We start from the raw sequence: 15,028 nt of genomic DNA, 5'->3' as shown, positions 1-15,028 counted from the left end.
GGGGAGGGCGCGGACCAGTATAACAGTGACGCAGTTTCCAACCGAAGCCACCCGCAGTCGGGAAAGAACCGGTATTTGGTCAGCTGTTACCCAAAACAAGAAGCCAGGAAGGCGGAAGGTCCTCGCCGGTATTCCTTTTTTTGTGCGCCTCGACAAACACAAGCGTCCTTGCCTCATTGTCATCACTGTATCTTTCTCTCTCCCTTCTGACCCTTTTCTCCCTCTCTCTGTTCCTCTCTCTCTCTCTTCAGGTTATCCCGAGCGCACTCTTCTTCTTTCACGTGTTCGTCTTCCGCATGCTACATGGGAGAAGATTTCTGCGGCGCGCAGCGGCGAGCTCTCCGCGAAGTCACGCAGAGTGACCGAGCGGGATGCCCCCGAGTGCTAAGACAGGGCAGACTTGTGTAATCATTTTACTGCTCGCCAGTAGTGTCTCCTCTGCGAGCAGCACCTCCTCCTCCTCCTGTTCCTCCCCCTCCGCCACCGCCGCCGCCGCCGCCGCCGCCTCCCCGCGCCCCCCGCTCGCGCGGTGTCTTCTTCTTTCTTAATATAGCGGCTGCCGGCGGGGCCGCGCGCCAATGGCCCGTCGCGGCGCCCCTCCACAGTCGGAGCGCTGCGGCGCGGTGTGCGCCCGCGGCCTGGAGCTGGAGAGGGTGCCCCGCTCGCGGCCTGCGCCGCATCATTCCCGCTCCAGCAGGGACCCGCCGCGCTGCGCCTCGCGAAAACCCCGCCGAGTCGACGCGCGCGCGCCACCTGCCGACCGACGCCCACGGCGCGACACAGCCAGCGAGGCACGCACCAGAGCTCCCTGGCCGTCGGCAGTCTGTCTCTCTCCCTCTCTGCGCCACCGCCTCCCGTGTGACGTACATAGTGGCACCTGTTGTGCTCTGCGCGAGTTTAGCTAGGGACGAGAAGGAAATAAAACAAATAAAGGATACGTAGACGGTTCCGTGTGCGAAGACTGGGTCACGCGTACTCTCGAAAGTCCACAGTGCAGTGGTCGACTGATGTCCGTGGGATATTGAAACTGACGGAGGTACTTACGGCCTCCAAGACGGCGGCGATTCGCGTGTTACGCCCGGGCGATCCGTCGGGAGAGCACCACAAGGTAAGCAAAGCTCCACGTGTATTGTACTGTCGTGGCATGCTCGCATTAACATCTTACCTAACTTCCTCCGTGGTCGTCCTTTCAGTCAATATTCTGTTACAAGTTTGTCGGTGTGGAGATTTTCCGCAGCAATTGCCTAAATATTTGTTTTATAACATCAAACGCATTTTTCTCGTTGTAAAATAATATTTACGTTGCAGAAGCGCTTCGCCTTTCTTTTTAATGAATCCATCGTCAGGGGATACTTATAAAGCGACTACTTATTAAATGAAAATATTATGGTGTGAAATATTTCGAATCTATAAGCATAAAAAATTGAATCTAGTGGAATTAAATCAACTGATGCTGACACACAGAAACTAGTAGATGAATTTTGTTATTTGGGCATCAAAATAACTGATGATGGCCGAAGTAGACAGGATATAAAATGTAGACTGGCAATGTCAAGAAAAGTGTTACTGAGGAAGAGAAATTTGTTAACATCGAAAGTGTGAGGTAGTTTTTCCTGAAAGTATTTGCATGGAGTGTAGCGACGTATGGAAGTGAAACACGGACGATAAATAGTTTAGACAAGAAGAGAATAGAAGCTTTTGAAATGTGGTGTTATAGAAGAATTGTGAAGATGTGATGGCTAGCTCACGTAACTACTGAGCAGATACTGAACGGAATTCGGGACAAAAAGAAATTTGTGGCACAACCTGACTAGAAGAAGGGATCAGTTGGTAGGACACATTCTGAAACGTCAAAGGATTAATCGTTTAGTACTAGAGAGAAGTGTTGAAGGTAAAAAGCGTGGAGGGAGACCAAGAGATGAATACAGTAATCGGATTCTGAGGAATGTAGGTTGCAGTACGTATTCGGGGACGAAGACGTTTGCACGGGACAGAGCAGCATGGGGAGTCGCATCCAACCAGTCTTCGGACCGAAGACAACAATTAGCACAAGTAAAAACAAGAGTGTACAATTTACAAAAAAATCCACTGAAGATGACTTCAATACAAAAGGCGAAACGTGTCTGGAACATAAATAAATATTATACTGCAACAAGAAAGAGGCTTTTTAGGTTGTAAAACGAATATAAACTCTTAATCACCCATTCCGTAGTTTTTTTTCATTTGTGATAAAGATTTTCGAGCACATTGTTTGTTTCATCATCGCGGAAGTGGTCAAGCCCGCTACAGCGAGTCATTCCTCTCAAAAATCTTCATTTCTGTACTGTCGTTCGGCTCTTATCCTTGGGCTACAGAGCTATCCCTCTCTAAATTCGTACAGTCATCCAAATTCCAAAAGGGCCATTTATTGTTGTGACTCTATTAGTTTTTGGCTTTAAACATCTCAGTATCATGCACTCCATTAATATTTCAATTAGAAGTAAGCGTCCTACAATTTCTACAGTGTTATAAGCGAGATGGGATTGCATCGGCACTGTTGAAAACGATACGATTAGAATTTTCTTGGAACGAGTTTTGATTCAAATTTCTATAGTCCTCCATTACACTCAGACGCAAGTTTTTCATTTATCAGGCATTATTATAACAATTTCATGCTCTAATTTTTGATGCTGCAACAGTAGCCGTGTCTGCCAGACCCGGAGTAAACTATCTAAATACGTTGCAGCTGTTTCGACGTCGGCCGATGGGATATTTAATTACAGACCTACATATCTAAATAACAAACTTTAAAAACTATAGATTAATTTTTTTGTCAATTTTAGGAGCATAGACCTCCGCGTCCGTTGTGAAATTTCGAAAAAAAACTCTTGGATCACGTCAGTGTGATGCCGACAACTTTCTGTAAACCAGTTGAAGTAGTGGCCGAAACGACAGACCTTTTTACATTATGGCGTGGTCACACAACCGGGAGACATTTATCGTTTCTTTTAAAAATTGTCTGTAATTTACGACCATGTGCGACTTAGCCAACTTTGCCCTAATTCCGCGTTACACAGAAGTTTGCCGACTGCTGCCTCGCGAACTGCGAGCGATGCGGCACGTCAGTCACGCTTCCGAAACCGCAGGCCGTCCTGCTGGCAAGAATTCGCAGCACCGTGAGTCAGGGCCGAGGCGGCGCGCCTCCTCGGAAGCGGAGTCCGCGACGAGCGTGCTCGGAATTCGGCCGCTGGCGCCACCGCTGCTCGGCGGGTCGCCTTTAAACGCGCTTCTCTGTCTAGGAGCCTTCAAGTCAACTCGCTTGTTCCACACCACTTCCTGTCTTTTTTAAGTAAATCTTGAGTTTTCGCACCTCATAAACAGAATATGGTGCGTCTAATTGCCGCCGGAACCGTATTTGCTAACTTGTCCCAGAGAGATTAAATAAACAAATAAATCAGTAAAATTCTTCTCTTTCTAGTGACTAAACTTAACATTATTCACAATGCGTTTAAACACCTTCAGGCGCATATCACTTGTCAGCTCGTCATCTACACTTGGTAGCCTATTACATTAATTACACGGTGTTTTTGTTAACTTAGCAGTGCTGTCAAACCTTCTGATAACAAAACCAAAAATACGTAAATACTGCACTCATCATGGTTGTTGACACTATGCGTGACTTGGGGTGGCGCAGGTACGACTTACCTCATCAGGAGGTATAGTTTGTCGAACAGAAACAAAATTTTTGTACAATATCATGTACAAGAAATATTATTTTTTTGTATTCCACTCATTACTAATTACTGCCACGAACTTACTGTTGATATTTATCCTCTGTATGTAAGGCCATTGTTACGGGAATCTACCTATGGTGACCGACTCTCTTAACAGGACAAGTGAAACTGACAATTGTTTGAGCATAGCTTTTCTTCAGAGTGACAGACGCTCTCGGCCTCTCAGGAAGGTAACAACAGCTACAGAACTGATAAAAACATTATTACAGTTACGTAACCTACAAAAGTTTACAGTCGGCTTTCCCCCTGTTTTTGTTCTGTATTACTATTTAATGAATATTTTATAACGCATGTTCCAGTATTAAAAATAAAATAAAAGATATGTTGTGCATAACTTCCTCCGCTTCAGTATTATCATGTTGTGTTTGCTGATGAGAATTTTATTCTGTTTATTGCATAGTTCATGTAATTATTTCCAGTGACGAAAGCTGTCATGCGAATGCGAAATGAGCGTGTAACGTTTTATTCTAAGTGAAAGAATTCCAGTTTCAATGAGACATCCTCAACATAGCACAACTAAATAACACTGCTCGTCTGTGCGTAGCCGTCTAACGTACGGGATCCATTTCCGGGACATTTTTGTAGATCTTCTAGCAGTAATCGTATTCAGTATTAAATGACTTTTAATGTATGCAGTTTCGTGCTGTTTCCTGTTGTTTCATTTCGGCATACATAGCAACTACGGCACAGATAAGCAAAGTCGCTACGATACATTGCTTCCTGCCGTAATTTCCTCAAGCCTTTCAATTACTTAACGCATTATTAACACTCATTTAAAAGCAGTACACAAATTATAATTGGGAAATGTTTCACTGTTTTGTATTTCTGAATCGCTAGATGACAGTAGTCTCTTCCTCAGAAACATATTGACAGTATGTAACGGATATTGCTATCGTCTTACGTTCGTTTCCACTGTAGTTATGAAATTATTGTGTTTTTATAAATAGGCAGACAAATTTCCCCTCATTTGCCTAATACGTTGGACATCAAGTCCTCAGAGAGGTTACACAGTGGGAAGTGAAACTGATTTCTTCGAAGGAAAACATAAAAATAGCGAAGACATTAAAATGTGCCCAGACAGAGATTGGTATTCCATGTGGTACATTATCATACAACGTACGACAGAGAAAATAGTAAGAAGCTACCATAGCATTCTGTTGGCACACGCATGGAAATCTGCGCTGCCACTCCATAATACGGAATCTGATCTCAACAGAAAACTTGACTTAAACATAACTTAGCTGTTGTTTTTAACGAAAGTCGTCTAAAAATATATTACATCAACAAACAGTGACATTGTGCTTTCTTTTTATCTTGTTGTCTTCGTAGTTTACAAATGAGATGAAAAGTGGGGGCATATTTTAAGGACCGAAACTGTAATTCTCGTTTACGCTGAACTAATGCCAACAGTAGCGACAAATCGCGCCAACAACTACGCGTCTATAATAGAATTATCTTTTAAATACTTTTTTAAAGCTAACGGAACGTGAATTGCACGTATCTGGTACCGTACTGTACGTAGTTCGTAAGCCTAGTAATCGAAAACTGAGTTAATCCTCATTCTAAAGGCATTGTGTTGCTAATTAACTGCGCTAAAACACGTTTAACGGCCTCTAAAACCTGGTACTAACTCACATATAACTCCCTGGCATACATAAACATGTGGCAAAAATTTCAGTCGCATAGCGAATAGTACGTTAATTACTTTGGTTAAAATCATACGCTTCTTTTAACGTAAATAAATATTTTTTTCACTGTAGTATCACAAAAAATTATAATTACAACAGCGACTTTTCCAACGGTTTACGTTACTTTTAAAATTATAATGCTGAATTCTAGAAAAGGAATCATCTTTTGTGCTCATAGCACAAACTGGAGTTGTAATTTACTCGCTACGCTCAGGTCATTCTGCCAACGGTGGAGAAAGAACGACGTAACCACCTTTGAAAGTGGAAGGTCTACATCAACTGAGAAAATTATTCATTTCCTGCACATTACCTTTCGCTGTGACTCTGCGTCGTAGCATGACGCTACTGCTTCCCTACCTACGAGAACGACCGTGGCCTCCCTCCAAGAAATTCGTATTTATTAATTACAAGTATGAACGACGAGGCGGCAAACAGTGAAATATCGGCTGCCAATTTTTAAAGGAAACTGAGATTATGGAAAAAAACTTCTAAATTTAAATTGACGTAATGGTGGGCCAATGGATAAAGTTTTTACTTGAACAGATCTAAAAATTAGGGCTTCTCGCAGTACATTGACGGGTATGAACCGCCAAGAATAGCAGCCAGTGAGATTGTGGAATCAGAGTACACGCAAACAACAGCTCGTCGTTTTACAGCTGAAAGAAATTAACATTTCGATGGGCATGGTGATTGTTTATCCCACACGTTTTTTAAGGTTTTACTTAATATATTTCAGGCGATTGATACGTCTCATATAATATCTGGACTGTTTAAGCAGCAGCTTCAGTGCGATATACTGTGAAAAGCTTGAATCTTTTATCATAATCTTTAGTCGACATAAAAACAGAAAACGACAGATCCACTCGATTTTAACCGCACCTGCATGAGGAGGAGGAAATAACTTTGAGGAAAAATAAATTATTTCCTCATAAACACTTCCTTCGTTCGGGGTTTAACCGAAGAGTCACAATTTCTGATGATCGTAGAAGAACTACAAATAAAAACGCCAGTATGTGACGCAGTAACACTGAATAGTGCACACAAGGAAACGACACAAGTTTAACAGCAAGACTCCATACGCTTCTCTACGGCTGATTAGAAGTTCTGTGAAAATTATGTTCGGCTGAATGCTTCTGAGAAAAATGAGAGAGGCCATCCACGTTTAATAATTGATGTAGGGAACGTATGACACCTTGCAACTCACTGAATACTGAAGTGTCGATGCACGTAGTAAGAAAAGGGGGAACTGTTTTCTTAACGCATCTAATTGGACAAATAAATTACTGTATAGTAACGCTGTCACACTATTTTCGTAAACTACGTTAATGATGTGTTGCATGGGTATCTAACTAGTTCGCAGTTTAATATGATTACAGATGGATAAAGCTAATCGTTTGAAACGTCATTCAACGATCAAGTCGTCGACTCCAATATTTTACACCCACCAGGAGATACACAAACACGGACTAGATCTTATGTTTCGCTGGGACGTGTTGTCCGAATAATACAATTAGTTCCAACGCCACGCTGTCGCCCGAGATTTTCGAAAAGTTTCTACTGGTTGCAACGTAAATATCGGAACCATAAATACTATCGGAACCACAAATACTCTCCCAAATATTTCTATTTCGAATTATTTTTGCCCCACTATCAGCTCTTCTGATACTTAGCTCGAAAGATTTGAGTCTATAATGGGTACAGCCTCGAACAGCTCTATCCAGCCGACTGGGTGGAGGTTGAAAGATATCAAAAAATTTAAATACATGTATAGAAAGTCATCGACGCTCTTACACTCTCTTAAGAATTAATGGTATATGTACACACAAGATCTTCATATTGTCTTCTGGCATAGATCATCCCACAAACAAATGAAAATAACTCTAATCCTTCCCATCTGACCAATGATTCCGGAAGAATTCCTCTGGTTGTGTAACAAATTTTGCATCTGGATATCCCTTCGCAAATATTCCCAACAGAGACTCTCCCTGCTCTACAAAGGAATTTCAACTAGCTTCCCCTGGCCACAATTGAAATTAATGCAAAAATGTTGTTAGAGACAAAGGAATTCATTAAATAACATTCATGAACTAGGAGTTGAAGAAAATATCATTGGAAACTACACCAAGATCTTCTAGAATTGCGATTAGCAGATCTGAAAAAAATAACCATCAAAATTTTGGGTTGCACTAAAAATAGAAGCGTGAAGAGATCCGATGAGCAGCCCAGGAAGTTAAGCAGGATGACGAAGAGAAGCGGCCATTCACAGTTCTTAAGACTATAATTGTACTGGGTGGCGTCTTGCACATTTCTTTCTGGTGCAAACAAGTCATCTCGTAAGGCATAGGAGATACAAAATTTAGAAGTCTGGAAAGGAACAAAATGTAAGAGAAAGAATATCGGCATCGAATATAGCTTCCTGAAAAACAGAGAAACTGCAGGTCAGCATTGACATAAAAGCAACGAAGAGTGTCAGAAACGCCATTTAAAGCCCAGAATTGTGTATAAGTGAAACGACCAGAGGAAAAAAAACTGTAAAAATTTAAAATGCAGTATTTTATAGACTAGTCGAGGAAAGATATTCGCCAAGACTACCTGAAAGCTGTTCATGAGATATGTGAGTCTGTTTTCAAGATTATTATTGGGTGCTATTTGCCATTTATCTTCGGAGATGCTTCCATTAAAAAAATCGTAGGGTAAAGCCAAGATTGGACTATGTGGCGTTGGCGGTGCTGAAGATTGTGAGAAGAACATGTGGGGACAGGATGGAGAGAACCGGTAGCCTACTGAAAATTAGATGCATAATTCTTGACAAATAAAGAAAAATGTTTCCAATAACTATAAATATCAGTAACTACAAACCAGCAGAGAAAAACCGTTTAAAAGTACGTTAAGTTTGGTTTTAGTGTTGATCATCACAGCACAATAGCTGCAAAAATTCAGTAGGACTTTTTAGATCATAGACGTAATTCACTAGCAGTTCATTTGAAGAAAAACCATACTTTCGGTTTTGCTAAATTAAAACATAAATGGGTAATGTAATCCTTTTGAAGAGGAAAAAGGGACGGAAGAATAGTGTTTAACATCCCATTAGCATCGAGGGCATTCGAGACAGGGCAAAGCTCGGATTAAGGATGGATGGAGAAGGAAATCGACCGTGTCCTTTCAAAGCAACCATCCCGCCATTTGCCTTAAGCGATTTAGGGGAATTACAGAAAACGTAAATCAGGATGGCCGCATGCGGATTTGAACCGACGTCCTCTCGAATACGAGTCAGCGTGCGCTCTTACTTCCACTGAACAGCTACAGCAGTACGTCTTCATCGTCACTCATTTTATCCGTATTTTCCGCAAGCTCACATCAAAAACAGATATTCGATGTTAGTGTAGTTGAACAATTCTTGGATTATACATACGACTCGCAGTGACACTCTGAACGTGTAAGCAAGTCTGTAGTTTCTATGATATGAAAAACGCAGAGAACTGATGTAATATTTTGTTTGCATTGTGCTGTCTTTCATCCCTTCAGATTGTCAACAAACACTTCATAGACTCCAAAGAAAAATGAAACTCTCTTGACACTGTTTAAAATTGTCCTGAGGTATTTGCCATGCCAATAATATTTTTGATGGTGGATTAAGTCTACACAGTTCAACTACACGGGGCCCCAATCAGGGGTGATATTGGTTCTTGGATGCTAGACGCTTCCATTTAAAAAAAAATTTTTAAAATAAAGTGGTTTTCCTGAGTACTGCTTCGAAAATTTCAAATAATCGCGTGTCATAATTCAACTGAGAAAGTTGTATGGCAAGAATATAGTCAATTCGTTCTAGAATATCCAGTTTCGACTATGTGCAATAATATTCTGTTGAACGATATTTACTTTTTAATTAGATACGACCTTTATACAATGCACTTGGCGATTTTATTATAAAGTACAAATTAACGAGCACGTTTATTTAGCATAACTCGTTCCTGTGAAGCCGACAATGTTGAACACACAGGGGGCGCGACCCACGCGAAAAATGCAAACTCGTCGCAATTTTATTCTTCTAGAGCCACACAAAGCTAACAGAACCACCCGCGACAGCTGTCGGCCGAGGGAGGAACTAGCTTCGCTTGAGCGTCTTCTGACTGGGCAGCGCATCGCGCCGAGTCTCATGCAACGCTACCCGTTACACATCAATGAAGAAATAATCTGCTAACGGAAACTCCCCCCCCCCTCCCCCCGATTAACTGAAATTAGAACAAATTTTATCGGAAATAACGGCACGTCGTCCCTAACGTGCTGAGTTGTTGGGCGGCATGACCGAGCTTCCAAAGTCAACATTTGACATGCACACTGGCAGCCATTATTGCTCATTCAGTAATTCAGTAATTCCCCGATTCGAGAAGGAACATTTTGAGCGTATAAAAATGCATAAAATTATCACGCAAACGGGAAAATTCAGTTTGGTGATCATGAAGATTTCTTGGAATCTACAGTTCTCACCATTTCGCTAATTCGAAATGGGTACATAATTTGTTTTGGTAAAGCGTAATGCAAATGGAATTCTTCAACAGCCCATGACAGCATTCTTCAAAGAATTTTTTTCCATGGTACATGTAGTGTAGATAATATATTATATTTTTCAGTTACACTGAATGTCAGATGATAAATGTTCAGTCAAACAGTAAGTCATATCTTGTAGTCAACCGAAATGCGTTGTTTATCACAAATAGGAGATCGTTTGCGTTTGAGAATTTAATTGTTCAGTTGTTTGCAAAAACCGCTTAATCTACAGTCCTTTACAATTAAAGGATACACGTATGTGGCCTGGCCCTTAGCAGCAGACTCACAACATCGTGAATATTTAGAGCTATTCTAGTACATTTATCTTCCTGTTGAAAATTATGACAAAATTATCGTGGGGTTGTCGCGGTGAGCAAAATTTGATAATGAATTTTCTGCTGATGATATATGCCAAGGTCCGAAGAATGTCGACAAATTAGTATTACTTTATACTAATGATGAGATGTAGATTTTTCCCTTATATGTGTAAAATGTAACATGGAGGGTCGATTAAGTGTGAATTTGAAACTCGGTTATGTACAACTCCACGAGAAATCTATGCTTCCACCCATCTGTGGCAGCAAAAATAAGAAGACTAACGTGTGATTCGAAACATCGACATTTTTTTTATAGTTTCCATTTGTATTGCTCTTAGACTTTTGAAATACGTATTCTACGAATTACAATGCTTTGCTCGAGAATAATTGGAAAAACTCAAAGAAAAATGATCGAACCACTTGTACCGAAATAACAGTATATTTTACTGACAGCGTGCTTCCGCGTGTTCTGCCGAGTTGTTATTTCCGTTTTAGCACAATATTTGACGAGCAGCGCAGCTGTTGGGGTCCAGGCAGCGAGTACTACAACAGCAAAACTCGTAGCACCTGAAGAAGACAGCTGGGTTGGTCCTCGAAATATTATTCGTAAAACGGAAACAACAACTTGGCAGAACACACTATTACTCAATCGCGCCGAGAAAACGAGAGATCATGGTATAGTTTTAGTTACACAGCCTCACCTGCGAAAATAGTGCATAATGTCCCTAAGAAAACGTACTAGTCCGAGTAAAATAATAACAGTTCTAAAAACTAACCTTTACCATAATTACTTGTGGCCATACTGACTGCGTTTGGAAACTGTGATTGTTTGGAATAATTACTTAATTGTATTTTCTGCTACCAGTCGCTTTTATTTGTTTTATGTTTAATTTAATATATTGAAACGCGTTACGTGCATTTTATGCTCATCTTCAGGCACACGTACAGAAAAGTGTTAATTAAAAATAAAATGTTTTAAACTAAATTAAACTTTTTGTTAATTGTTCTCTAGGGATGTGTGGTTGTTAGAGTATATGGACGGAGGGGGCGGGGGCAATGGTTTGCCAGAAACTGATGTCCAGTGACGCCACTGTGACATCAGTTTCTGGCCAACTACTGCCTCCCTCCTCCCTCCAAATACCCAAAGTACCCCAGTAGCCGCACCAGCAGCGAACAATAAATAAAAAGTCCTACGTTAATTAAGTTTAAGACATTTCATTTTTAAGCAAGAATTTTCTGTATTTACAGACTCCTGAAAATTAGCAGAACGTGCACGAAACACTTTTCAATATGTTAAAGCAAACATAAAACACATAAAAGTAATCGGTAGCAGAAAAAACAACTAAGGAATCAAATGTTTACCGTATACAAAAATGTGTGTAATGCTTTAGAGAGAACCACACTAAAAACATTTTAGTTTGCGACTGCGTAGAATGCCAAGACTTTTCCAGCGACGGAATCACCGTATGGGGTATGGCGACGCACATCCCTGTGGAGCTTGAATTTCAAATTGCGATTGCACTCGCTGGGGATCAGTACATTTGTTCGCTGCCACAGACCACGTACTTGCGTGTGTCGTAACAAGAAATTTTTGCCTGAGTCTAAACATTAATCAGAGGATGTCCAGAGCAGGAGCGAGGGAAGAAAGCTAAGCATTTCCCGCGGTCCAGGCATATCTCTGCCGCACGTATTGCCAAGACGTAGGGGCCGTCCCGATGCGGCGCCGTGCGTAGGACGCATTGCCCAAAAATGTCTCTATTATACGTGCTAACCTCTTCTCTTCTTTTTCTTTCTGATGGGCGGCTGTGTGCCGCTTGAAAGGTGACATAATAATAAATAATGAGAGTTCACGGAATAACTTTAAGGATTTTGTAACCACACAGACAAGTATGCCATCCGACGAGTATCACGAATTCCTCGAGTGATTTACACGTGACAGAAACCGTTAACGCTAATGTGCGTCTTTTTTATGGATACCTGAAATGTCGTTTTTTCTTCCCGTTTTTCTTCCTTCCTACTACGGACTTATGCTTGTAACAACACTCCCATGAACAGCATACATCACGGATGAAATATAAAACAACCTTACTAATCTACATTCATTTATTTATGAACGACTAATGGACGAAAAATAATAGAATTTCTCTTTCCTCACGTAACAGGAAGAAATTTGCAGCTTTAGCAGTCTTACCATTGCACCCTTACACGCATTCGTGCCAGTCTTCGTTTCTAATTCTCTGTTAAGACCCATTGTCCTTCGTAAATGTGTACACCAGATAAATATTTGCACTTGAAACACTGCGTCCTGCACATAGGACGAACCCGTTTAGGCATTGTTGACATGCAAGGAATACCGATGACACACTTGCTTTGTTAAGAAACTCTTCCACATTCTAATGAAACTATCCAGGAACCACAAGCGGTATTTTTATCTGTTGTTGAAACCATGCACGAATTGTTATCAGCATTAACTTCTGTTGCTGCCTCCGTATTTGTAATTCAAAACAGCTTTCGGTGGTTGTTGAGATCTAAGGATTAACAAATTTCCCTTCCTACAGGGTCATCACCTTTAACCCTATTCTTATGTTGTCTTAATATTTGCGTGTAATCCGATCTAATGATCCCGCAGTTGCCTGAGCTGTAATGCCCTGTAATTGGAACGAAAAGGAGACAGATTACCAAACGATAGGTGCAGCGGTTAAGGCACTGAACTCAAAATCCCTGTCTAGCCACCCAGGTGCGCTTATTCCGAAGCTGTTTTCGCTTCACATGATGGCGAAATTACTATTGCTATGGCTGAAACCCTCCCTCGTCTTGGCTCAACTGAACTGGAGATCCGTCTTCAATTATCTCGACGTGAATAGGGCGTTAAATTCTGACCTACTTACTATTACAGATCTTCCTTTGCGTTCAGGCATGATTTTTTTCAGAAGAATATACCTGACCTACCTGCTATTACAGATCTTCCTCTGCATTCAGACATGATTTTTTTTTTTTCAGAAGAATAAATCTGAAGAGATGACACAGTGGACCATTCTGATGAGTAAACATCGTTTAAACATATTCTCTACTCTCAGTAGTGAGATTTCATGGAATAACTTTAAAAAATTTGCAGACGTATGCAAAATTATGTCGCCCTACTGGTATCTAGAATTTCTAGAGTCATTTACACGAGACAGCAATGTTAAACCGTTAGGAATAGGGACGATCCACGTCACAGTAAATTAATAGCTCAATAACTGTTATGCTTTATTGTCAATTTATTATATAAGCAATTACCGTACAAAAAATTCTTTTACCTGCTTCTAAGCCCTAGTTTTAGTGGTCGGGAGGTGAGACAGACCTGCAGCGAATCCATGCAGCGCATTAACGACAGATGGTCTGGCACACCGGACATTCGGTGTAATGAGACTGTTTTCCACACTCGTTTAGCCATGCGCTGGACGCCTCCGCCTACGATGCATAAACAGTTCATTTACGATAACGTACACAACAAAGTTTACACGAATCACAGACAGATGTAGCACACGACTTTCATCCCTTAAGTTAAATGACGACTCTGACACAACGAAGGGCATCCTGCAACGAGGTAAAACGAAAAAATAAAAATGATGAAAACAGCAGATTCTCGTACGACGGAATAAACACTAGTAAAGTTCCAAAATTTCACTGACCATTTATTGGTAAGCGTGATAGCGTTACGGAGATGTTTAGCAAACTCAAGTGGCAGACTCTGCAAGAGATGCGCTCTGTATCGCGGTGTAGCTTGCTGTCCAGGTTTCGAGAGGGTGCGTTTTTGGATGAGGTATCGAATATATTGCTTTCCCCTACTTATACCTCCCGAGGAGATCACGAATGTAAAATTAGAGAGATTCGAGCGCGCACGGAGGCTTTCCGGCAGTCGTTCTTCCCGCGAACCATACGCTACTGGAACAGGAAAGGGAAGTAATGACAGTGGCACGTAATGTGCCCTCCGCCACGCACAGTTGGGTGGCTTACGGAGTATAAATGCAGATGTAGATCTAGATGTAGATGAACTAGTGTTTGCGACCGCTCTGTTGTTAACCTGTGATTGTGTTTACAGTGTTGTTTAAGGTACTTCCGAATAACTGTACTTTCTGTTTGTACTATTTGGCCTCCTAACTCATAATCAACACCACAAACAGTAATTAGTTGAGAAATTCAACGTGCGAAGTAGACCATGCGTTACAAAAAGCTGGTACTCGAAATCCGTTGAGAACAGAGCGTATGTCTGTGTCGTATTTTCACTTTAAAATGGTCAGTATGACGTATTTCCTCCTCCTTTTGAAACACCTGTACGTATTTCTACTTGGTGACAATTTGCGAATGTCTGGATTTCTTAAAAGTGTGAAGACTTCCACGGTGAGAGGCAATGTGAATAAAGTCCTATTGCACATTAGGCAGCATTATTTTGGAATTAAAATCACTATTAAAGCCGTCTTTTCTGTGGCGAGTAAACTGCAGTTAGCCGAAAAGTATTTCTTTCTTATCTGGATTCGTTGCTTACCCTTCCTGTTCGCCTTTAGCTGTCGATCTGCCGACTGCCGCAGTGACAGCCGCACCGGCGCCGTCAGTTCGCACCTTTCATTAAACACTCTGCCCGACCTGCGCTCTCGCTTTTGGACAAACACCAGTTATTATCTTTGACAAGTACTCCATTGTCACACAGTGTCAACTCCGT

General features: G+C 41.3%; 1 protein-coding gene across 1 annotated transcript in view; it reads left to right on the top strand.

Annotated features, from left to right (window-relative positions):
* Positions 1 to 698: 698 nt before the first annotated feature.
* The window catches only part of LOC126175256 (knirps-related protein-like), a 111,593-nt gene continuing 97,263 nt past the window's right edge, over positions 699 to 15,028 (top strand). Inside the window, exon 1 of the mRNA XM_049921898.1 lies at positions 699 to 1,108. The gene's annotated coding sequence lies outside the window, so the exon portion shown is untranslated. The remainder of the gene's footprint in view (positions 1,109 to 15,028) is intronic.

The sequence above is a fragment of the Schistocerca cancellata genome, chromosome 3, assembly GCF_023864275.1.
Source record: "Schistocerca cancellata isolate TAMUIC-IGC-003103 chromosome 3, iqSchCanc2.1, whole genome shotgun sequence".
In the NCBI taxonomy this organism is placed as follows: Eukaryota; Metazoa; Arthropoda; class Insecta; order Orthoptera; family Acrididae; genus Schistocerca; species Schistocerca cancellata.
Note: the sequence above shows the minus strand (reverse complement) of the source record. Positions and strands in the feature narration are given on the sequence as shown.